The following is an 8881-nucleotide window of genomic DNA, read 5'->3' as shown; positions in this document are numbered from 1 at the left end:
AGCTGATGTAATAAGGAGTAACTTAGTCTACTTTTATTTTAGAAAAATAAAGTTAACTTCCACGCGGACGAAGTCGCGGGAACAGCTAGTGATAAATAAAAATTAACATTAAAAATACTAACATTATGTTAGTTTCAGTTAACACGTGTTGTGTAACCTTCACGACCTGTTGGTAAAACACAATATATACACATTTGAACATAAATTTAAATTTAAGTCACCTAATATTTTTTTTATACAGTTTTGGCAAACAAGCATACGATTGGCCGGATAGTGAGGTATTTCTATAGGGAATGGACATCTGAGAAATGCCTCGCGCGCTACCCTTGTAAATGAAGATATTATGTTACAAAACTACTGACGTCACAGAAACTAGATGCTCAGCAATTTTTTTTAAGCATTCGAGACATATATAATATTTTATTATTTTCTACATATACTCGTCGTTAAGATATATACAATGTTGGCATATATGATGAAGAGGCAACCAACTCGGCATAAATCTGCAGAGCTGATATTCTGTTGGCTTCTATAATTGAATAAAAAAATGTTAAATTATAGGAGATTTAATAAAAAAAAAAATATTAAATTATAGGAGCGAGATAAAAAAATATACTGTACCATTTCTTATACAAACAAGACAGTTGGCACTCTCTCTCTCCACGCCTCATTACCTTCCTTCGTCCTACCATTCCTTCTTAGGATTCTCCTAATTAAGCCTCCAGCAGCTTCGATATATATATAAAAACTTCTGCAAACATCGACGCATGTAGTGGCAACCAGTAATTAAGTCAACACTATATACCTGAACTTCTTGCAAGGCATAATAATTGTAACTGCGGTCGCTCAAATAAAAAAAAAACAGCGTATATACAAAGATGACATCAAGTCATCATTTTCCTTCAAGTGTTTGTTTTTACACGAATAAAAAAAAATATGCAAATAGTTGTTTTAATTTCAATCGAACTAGTCAAAACATAGTGCTAATTACGCCTCTCGGTACATGGGCAATTTTGAAAACAACATAATTTTTATTTTTTTTCATAATTATGCAAAGTGGTTTTTTGTTTACCCAGAGTTTCAGGTCGATAACTAATTTCAACAGATATTGTACAGTCCATAGACACAAACTTGGTCTTGACAATATAAATTAATGACAAGGTGGTGGGTACCGAAGCAAAACATCGTAGTATAAAAAAAGAAAAAAAAAAAACAGAATTACCATAGACTATAGTTGTGAGGACTACGTCTACGTCTTCCGGGCTGCGATGATGATGATGATGATGATAGTTGTGAGGCATAATTACAATAAGGTATTAAATTAATTCATGTGTTTGTTATTTTATTTAATCCTTTTGTTCTTATGAAAATAAAACAAATATTTTGTACCAATGTAAAGGATTTGTGTTTTTAAATTGTACTTTAAATTTAAAAAATTGAATTTGTATTTTCCCTCCATTAATTCATCTCAGAATGACATATTTAAAATTAGAATGTTTTGTGTTCTTTTTTTTAAAGTTATAGATTAGCAATGTAGCAAAATGAGGTTGCATACATTTTTATAAGTAACAACACATAGTCTTAGACATTATGTTATTAATGAGTATTCATGTTTATTAATTTTTGACAAGCGTGCATGGCAATAGTTGTTCATGCACGGGATTTTCATTTAATGTTAGACATAGTCACCTATATAAATATACGTTGTAAATAAACTGGCTTTAAAAAATTAGTAATTCAATTGAGTTTCTTGCCAGTTCTTCTCAATTGGATCTATATCTATACTAAACTGGACGGCAGGGAAAAAATTTCGTTTTAGCCGCATATGAACGTCAAATTTTTTATAAAATTTGACGTTCATCTGCGGCTAAAACGTTCTACATGAATGAATGATTTTTTAATTTATAATTACACTTTTCAGTTTTGTCACGTGTTGATATTAGTGAAAAAAACTGAAAAATGTAATTGCGTCGCTGTGTTCAGTAAACCGAGCTTGAAGGTTATGGAAAATTAAAATAACTCTACTGCCGTTCGTAAAGTAGAATCTATGTTTAATATTATATTTACATGTATAATTTAAATATACATAATTAGTAATATATAATACACTTCTAAATATAGAATACAATATATATATAAAGTAAGCAAGAGCACTGCTTAGTCTTTTAGTTTAGAAATAGTAATAGAAATAATGTTTATTTAAATAAACTCATTACAAGCACTTTTGAATAGTCATATTTTTATTCTACCACTCATTCGGAATGCAGATACATCACAAGAAGAATGAGCAAGATACTCGTGTGTTGCTCTTTTGAATAAATGTTTTTTCATATATATGTATATATACATATATATTTTTTATATATGTTTACTAGTTGTGCCCATGGTTTCGGCAGCGTTTTTACAGCCTATATGTTATTCTGATGTATAAGCTATATTACTGTAAAGTTTCATCAATATCCATTCAGTAATTTTTGCGTGAAAGAGTAACAAACATCCTTCCATACTCACAAACTTTCTATTTTATAATATTAACTAGCTACTCTCCCTGGCTTCGCACGGGTGTACATGTATTATATATATAAACCTTCCCCTTGAATCACTCTATCTTTTAACAAAAAGCTTCAAAATCCATTGCGTAGTTTTATAGATTTAACCATATATAGGGACGGACAGACAGCGACGTCGACTTTGTTTTATACTATGTAATGATAAGAGTAATTGCTTTGATATATCCATGTTGTAATGTATATTATGGACCAATATTGTTGTCTGTATAAATTAAGAACGTTTTTTATGATTCCTTTTTTCTAGAAAACTTTTAAATAGTTTCGCGTAAACAGCTCAATAAATACAATCGCAGTCAAATCAAGTAAGGCAAATTGACAATTCTCGATTCAACAATAAATCCACATAAAAAACCATACATTTTTATTTCCATTGTGTATTGTTTGCGAGTAACAATTATTATTTGGTAAAATTATATTTGGTAAAATTATATATGTTACCGTCACAATATATACATATATATGTTACGTAATATATACCTTCACGGGTATTCTCTCAGATGGGGAGGTCAACTGACGACTCGTGGCAAACGCAATCCTTGATCCTTGTCCACAGTTTTCTAGAATGTATAATTTTTTTTTATTAGAAACAAACAGGGGGTTGTTCCGCTTGTAAACCGGCTCACCTGATGGTAAATGATTACCGCCACCCATAAGCACCCCTAACACCAGCGGAATTGCAGAGCTTTTTAAGAAGGAATATGCTTTTTGTTATAAAAATAATTTTTACATATTACTTTAGTAATGTCGTATTTATAATATTATATACACATACATATACAAATTACGTGTCACGTTGTTTGTGCACGATGGACTCCTAAACTACTGAACAAATTGCAAATTTGATGTGCAGATTGTGTGCAATTTGATCCAACTTGAAAGGTAGGATAGCTTACATCTTAATTTATAGTCGCTGTTCGGACATTGTCGGCTCGCCGGACCGGAGTCCGCGAGCAATGCTGCGGGTTCGGCTCGAGGGGGGACCAACCGTCACCCTCACATCGAATTTCACCACCGATTACGACACGCGCATTCAATATTCTATCATTCTTTGTATTTCATATTTAAATTATTACATCTAATCTACAGTCCATAACAAAAACCTTTAATTTAAAAGTCCCTACAGTCGCAATATAATTTTATTCAAGAACCTTAGCCACAGCATGACGTGGCCGGGTCTGATAGTAAGTTATAGATCTATACATATAAATAAAATTGGAGTGTCTGTTTGTAATATTAAAATAACAATCCAAATAACCAATTTTTATTACATGCATATGAATATAAACACGATACATATACCAAAATAACATTTTTTACAATTTTTGCCTGTCTGACTCATTTGTCAGCCGTCATGTTCGTGAACATGCGCTGAAAATATGAAAAAGTCAGTTATGTTTGTCACTTAATTAAGTTATATTAAACCGATTCAATAAATAGGTAATAGTAATAATAATAATCTCAGGACAATTCACACAGCGCCATCTAGTCCCAAGTTAAGCTAGCTAAAGATTGTGTTACGACAACTGATACAAATACATAGATTTTTTTTCGTAAATACATACATATTATACATAGAAAACACCCAGACCGATACAAACAATCATAACTATTATTAAATTTAAAATTTTATTATCATAGAAAACATATAACTATAAAATTGCCGCAGAAGGTGAGGTATATACATTTAATGTTAGACATCGACTCCTATAGAATCCTATATAAATTGTAACAAACCACACATTGTAAATAAACTTCCAGCTTCTTGCCAGTTCTTCTCAATTCTCTGTTATATTACTCTGTGATACCAGTAAAACCCTATGAAAGTACCTACATATACATGTAAATAGTAAATAATAATAATAATCTCAGGACAATTTACACAGCGCCATCTAGACCCAAGTTAAGCTAGCTAAACCTTGTGTTATGAGTACATATATTTATACCATAGATATTTTTCGTTGAAACGTGCATCTAAAGTCTGGACAGGGAAAGAAGGGCCTATCCGAAGCTCCAAGGAGGCGAGTTGTTGAGGTTTTATGTACAATTCTTTTTTATGTCAATATTTTCGAATAGAATAGAAATTTTTGCAATAAACATATTTTTTCTATTCAGCTTTTCTATTAGTATTTTCTTTTCCTAAAACGAGCCGTCCACATACTGGCGACCGTGACAGGACGGTATACTGGTATTTAAAATGGAAAAGATTAAGGCAGAGAGGACATTAGCGCCTCGTAGGTTCTCATTGTGTGCTCAAAAGTTGAAGGGCTATTGGAGAGCAACGACGAATTTATCCCAGCCGAGTTTGAGAAGCTGATTAAATTATTCGACATACTTACACAGACGCAGAATAAAATTGTTAGTGTATGGCTCGATGATGATAATCGTGATGAAGAACAATTCAATAAAGACATCGATGAAGCGGATATCTATGACTCACGTTACTATATGTTGAAGCAAAAGGCAAGTAAATTTTCTATTTCTCCACCGAAGTCAGCTGAAAATGAAATCAGCTGATTGAGGGTGGGCGCGGAGTGGTCTCCGTGCCCCACACTCGGAGGCGGCTCCTTCATTGGAGAAAGCGGCAGCTACTACTAATCGTGTATGATCGGAACACCGGGGGGTTTTGGTGGGTCGGGTACCACACCGCCGCACCGCTTCGTAAAGGTGGACGTTTCGGTACTGGAACCTTTCACTTCGAAAAAACTTAAATTGTAAATTAAGAATAAAATTATTTAAAAGAGCAACACATAAGTTTCTCGCTCGTTCTTCTTGTGATGAGATTGCTTTTTTTTAAATCTAGCGGTAGATTGAAAAAAATGTGATGACTATTCAAAAGTGCTTCAATGTAAGTTTATTTGAATAAATGATTTTCTATTCTATTCTATTCTATTCTATCTAGTAAATTTACATGACAAAATAACATTGGCCAGGTCAGTTAGTATTTCAAAAAGGTACAGAACCTTCCAGTTTATTATTCATTCAATATATTACTCGGTTGAAGATGACACATATCAATGGATGATTATGACGTGCGGCTTCGCGATAACACAATGGCCAACACACGGGGTTTCTACTCAAAAAAACACATAATGGTCATAAATAAACGAACGAAGCTGAACATTTGTAGTATCACCCGACCTATTGACTATACTGTTGGCTGGTTGGCTGTTGTACCTCACCATAAGAATAACATACAGAGCTTTGTCATATATATATAGTGTAATCATCATATATATAGTGAATTAACTGCCAGTGAATATATTGTGGACGTATTTAAAATATATTACGAATTTATAATTTGTTTTGATATTTAAAAATAATCCTACAGCTGAAAATACGCATCAAAATCGGTCAGGATTTGAAAGAAGTGACAGTTAACTGTTGGTGAGTTTATTATTTAAATAAGTAACCGCGTCACACAGCGCCATCTAATTGGGAATTAAACACAGCTTGTACTATAACTACTACACCATTTCCAGGATATCAGAAATATCTGTTGTTTCTTTATGCATAACTTATACTCGCGACTTCGCCCGCATGGAATTTAACTTCATTTTTCTAAAATAAAAGTAACCTAAGTTACTCCTTTTGAGTCCCGTCAAAATCGGTCTAGCCACTTCAGAGATTAGCCGGAACCAACAGACAGACAAACATAGATCCAATTGAGAAGAACTGGCAAGAAACTCAATTGTATACATATATTTTTTAAAAAGCCTAACAAAAAAAACACAAACATGTCTAACATTAAATGAAAATCCCGTGCATGAACAACTATTGGCATGCACGCTCGTCATTCAAGTAATCATTTAGTGAGTAATAGGCTTTGGTTAGTAAATATGTACTTTCTTCACCCTACACTTTTAATAATATTTCGAGAGAATCGACTCGTTTAATAATTTCTCACTGCTATTTTCCTTGATTAAATCACTCAAATTTTAATTCATCATCATCATCATCATCGCAGCCCGGAAGACGTCCATTGCTAGACATAGGCCTCCCCCAAAGATCTCCACGACGATCGGTCCTGCGCTGCTCGCATCCAATGCCTTCCAGCGATCTTGACCAGATCGTCGGTCCACCTTGCTGGAGGCCTTCCCACGCTGCGTCTTCCGGTCCGTTTATTAATTCAAAAACCATTTATTCATGTAGGACATTTTAGCCGCTTATGAACGTCACATTTTTGATATTATATTTTCTTCCCTTCTCTCCAGTTCAGTATACAGATTTAATTAAGAAGAACTGGTAAGAAACTGGAAGTTTATTTACAATGTGTGGTTTGTTACAATTTATATAGGAGTCTATGTCTAACATTAAATGTATATACCTCACCTTCTGCGGCAATTTTATAGTTATACGTTTTCTATGATAATAAAATTTTAAATTTAATAATAGTTATGATTGTTTGTATCGGTCTGGGTGTTTTCTATGTACAATATGTATGTATTTACGAAAAAAAATCTATGTATTTGTATCAGTTGTCGTAACACAATCTTTAGCTAGCTTAACTTGGGACTAGATGGCGCTGTGAATTGTCCTGAGATTATTATATTATATTATATTATATTATATTATATTATATTATATTATATTATATTATATTATATTACATTATATTATATACAATCTCAAAAAACAATCATTGCAATCCGCCGCGGAACATCGAGGTAGCGTACCTAAAATACTGGCAGCGTTGCCTCTTTGAATACTCGGCATTTGGGGAAAGTAGTTACCAGCTCTCGGGTCACAAGTAACCTCGATGAGCCGCGCTGAAATATATGTGAAAAATAATTTGGTTCTTGGCTCCATGGACCCAACGTTTCTCAAGTATTATTAAAACCACAATACCGCCAACACAATCTCATGCAATATTTTAAAATCGTCTAAGATCTCATTATCTGACCCTACAGCTAATTTTATTCCTATTTAACTCTGAAATCTTCCAACATGTTGTCTATATATATCTATTAATTCGTTTGATAATTATAGTGTCTTGTGTGTGCCATCTACCTCTTCTGTGTATGTCCTATTTTGCAGGTTGTCTGTAAGAAATTGCTTTTAGCGATAAGACCGCCTTTTGTTCACGATTATCTATTTATTGTTTTTTTTTCTTATTGTATTTCTTCTATGTTCACAATAAAGAGTTTATTATTATTATTACCGCCAATTAAGCCCCATGTAACAGTAACCTTAGTCTAAGGCTAGAAACACCAGGAGTATAAGGCACTATAAGGTGAGCATTGCAAACTGCCTACGGATTGTTTATATCAATTCTTCATTTGGACGTTAGTTGCTTTCTTTATTTTAGTAGGCGCTAGTGCACTACTACTACTACTACTACTATGCTCGTAGAATATATGTATTTATCATAGACTTGCTTTTTCCTGCGGTTCGCGTTAATTTATCTCCATCGGGGTGGAATTTATCAAAACCTTACTTAGGGGATGCCTACGTCATAGTAGCTTTATGCATGCAAAGTCTCAGCCCGATTAGTTAAAAATGGATAAAGTTTCATACAAACTTTAATCCCCAATAGTATCCCCTTGGGGGTGGAATTAATCAAAATCCTAATTATTAATCGTTAATTCTTAGCGGATTTTGGCATGCAGGTAGATGTTATAACATCTACCTGCATGCCAAATTTCAGACCCATCCTTCCAGTCGTTTGGGCTGTGCGTTGATAATGGTTGACAATAAATGTTTTTCTTTCTTTCTTTCTTCTTTCTTTGATAGATCACTATGTCAGTCACCTTTTATTTATATATATTTAGATTTAGCAACTGCTTTTACATGTATCTCATCATCTCAGGACAATTCACACAGCGCCATCTAGACCCAAGTTAAGCTAGCTAGAGCTCGTGTTATGGGTACTAGATAACTGATATATATGAATAGATTTTTTTTGTAAAAACATACATATTATACATAGAAAACACCCAGACCAATACAAACAATCATACTCAATAATACAAATGTTTGTGCCGTGCGAGGAATCGAACCCGCGACCATCGGTCGTAAAGCGGTGTGGTAGACCGCTAGACCACCGAGTTCGTCATAGGTTGTTTGTTTTAATTAATAGAATATTGAAGTTAACTGAATAATTAAACAAAAACAGATTAAATAGACAAACTTCAATTATTTATTTCATGATAGTAAGAATGTATGGTAAATGTACAAATAATTTTGTACTCTTTGTTCAATCTAATACGGTATAGAATTAAATAACAATATTTATACAACATTATGTTACACGTCTCAGCGAGGACAAATATGCAAGCAAGTCATCAAACGTTTATTTAAATAAATATTGCTAC

The sequence above is a fragment of the Achroia grisella genome, unplaced genomic scaffold (assembly GCF_030625045.1).
Source record: "Achroia grisella isolate CSIRO2021 unplaced genomic scaffold, CSIRO_AGI_Agris_v1 utg478, whole genome shotgun sequence".
Taxonomy (NCBI): domain Eukaryota; kingdom Metazoa; phylum Arthropoda; class Insecta; order Lepidoptera; family Pyralidae; genus Achroia; species Achroia grisella.
The sequence above is the reverse complement of the archived record's forward strand: the minus strand, read 5'-3'. Positions refer to the sequence as shown.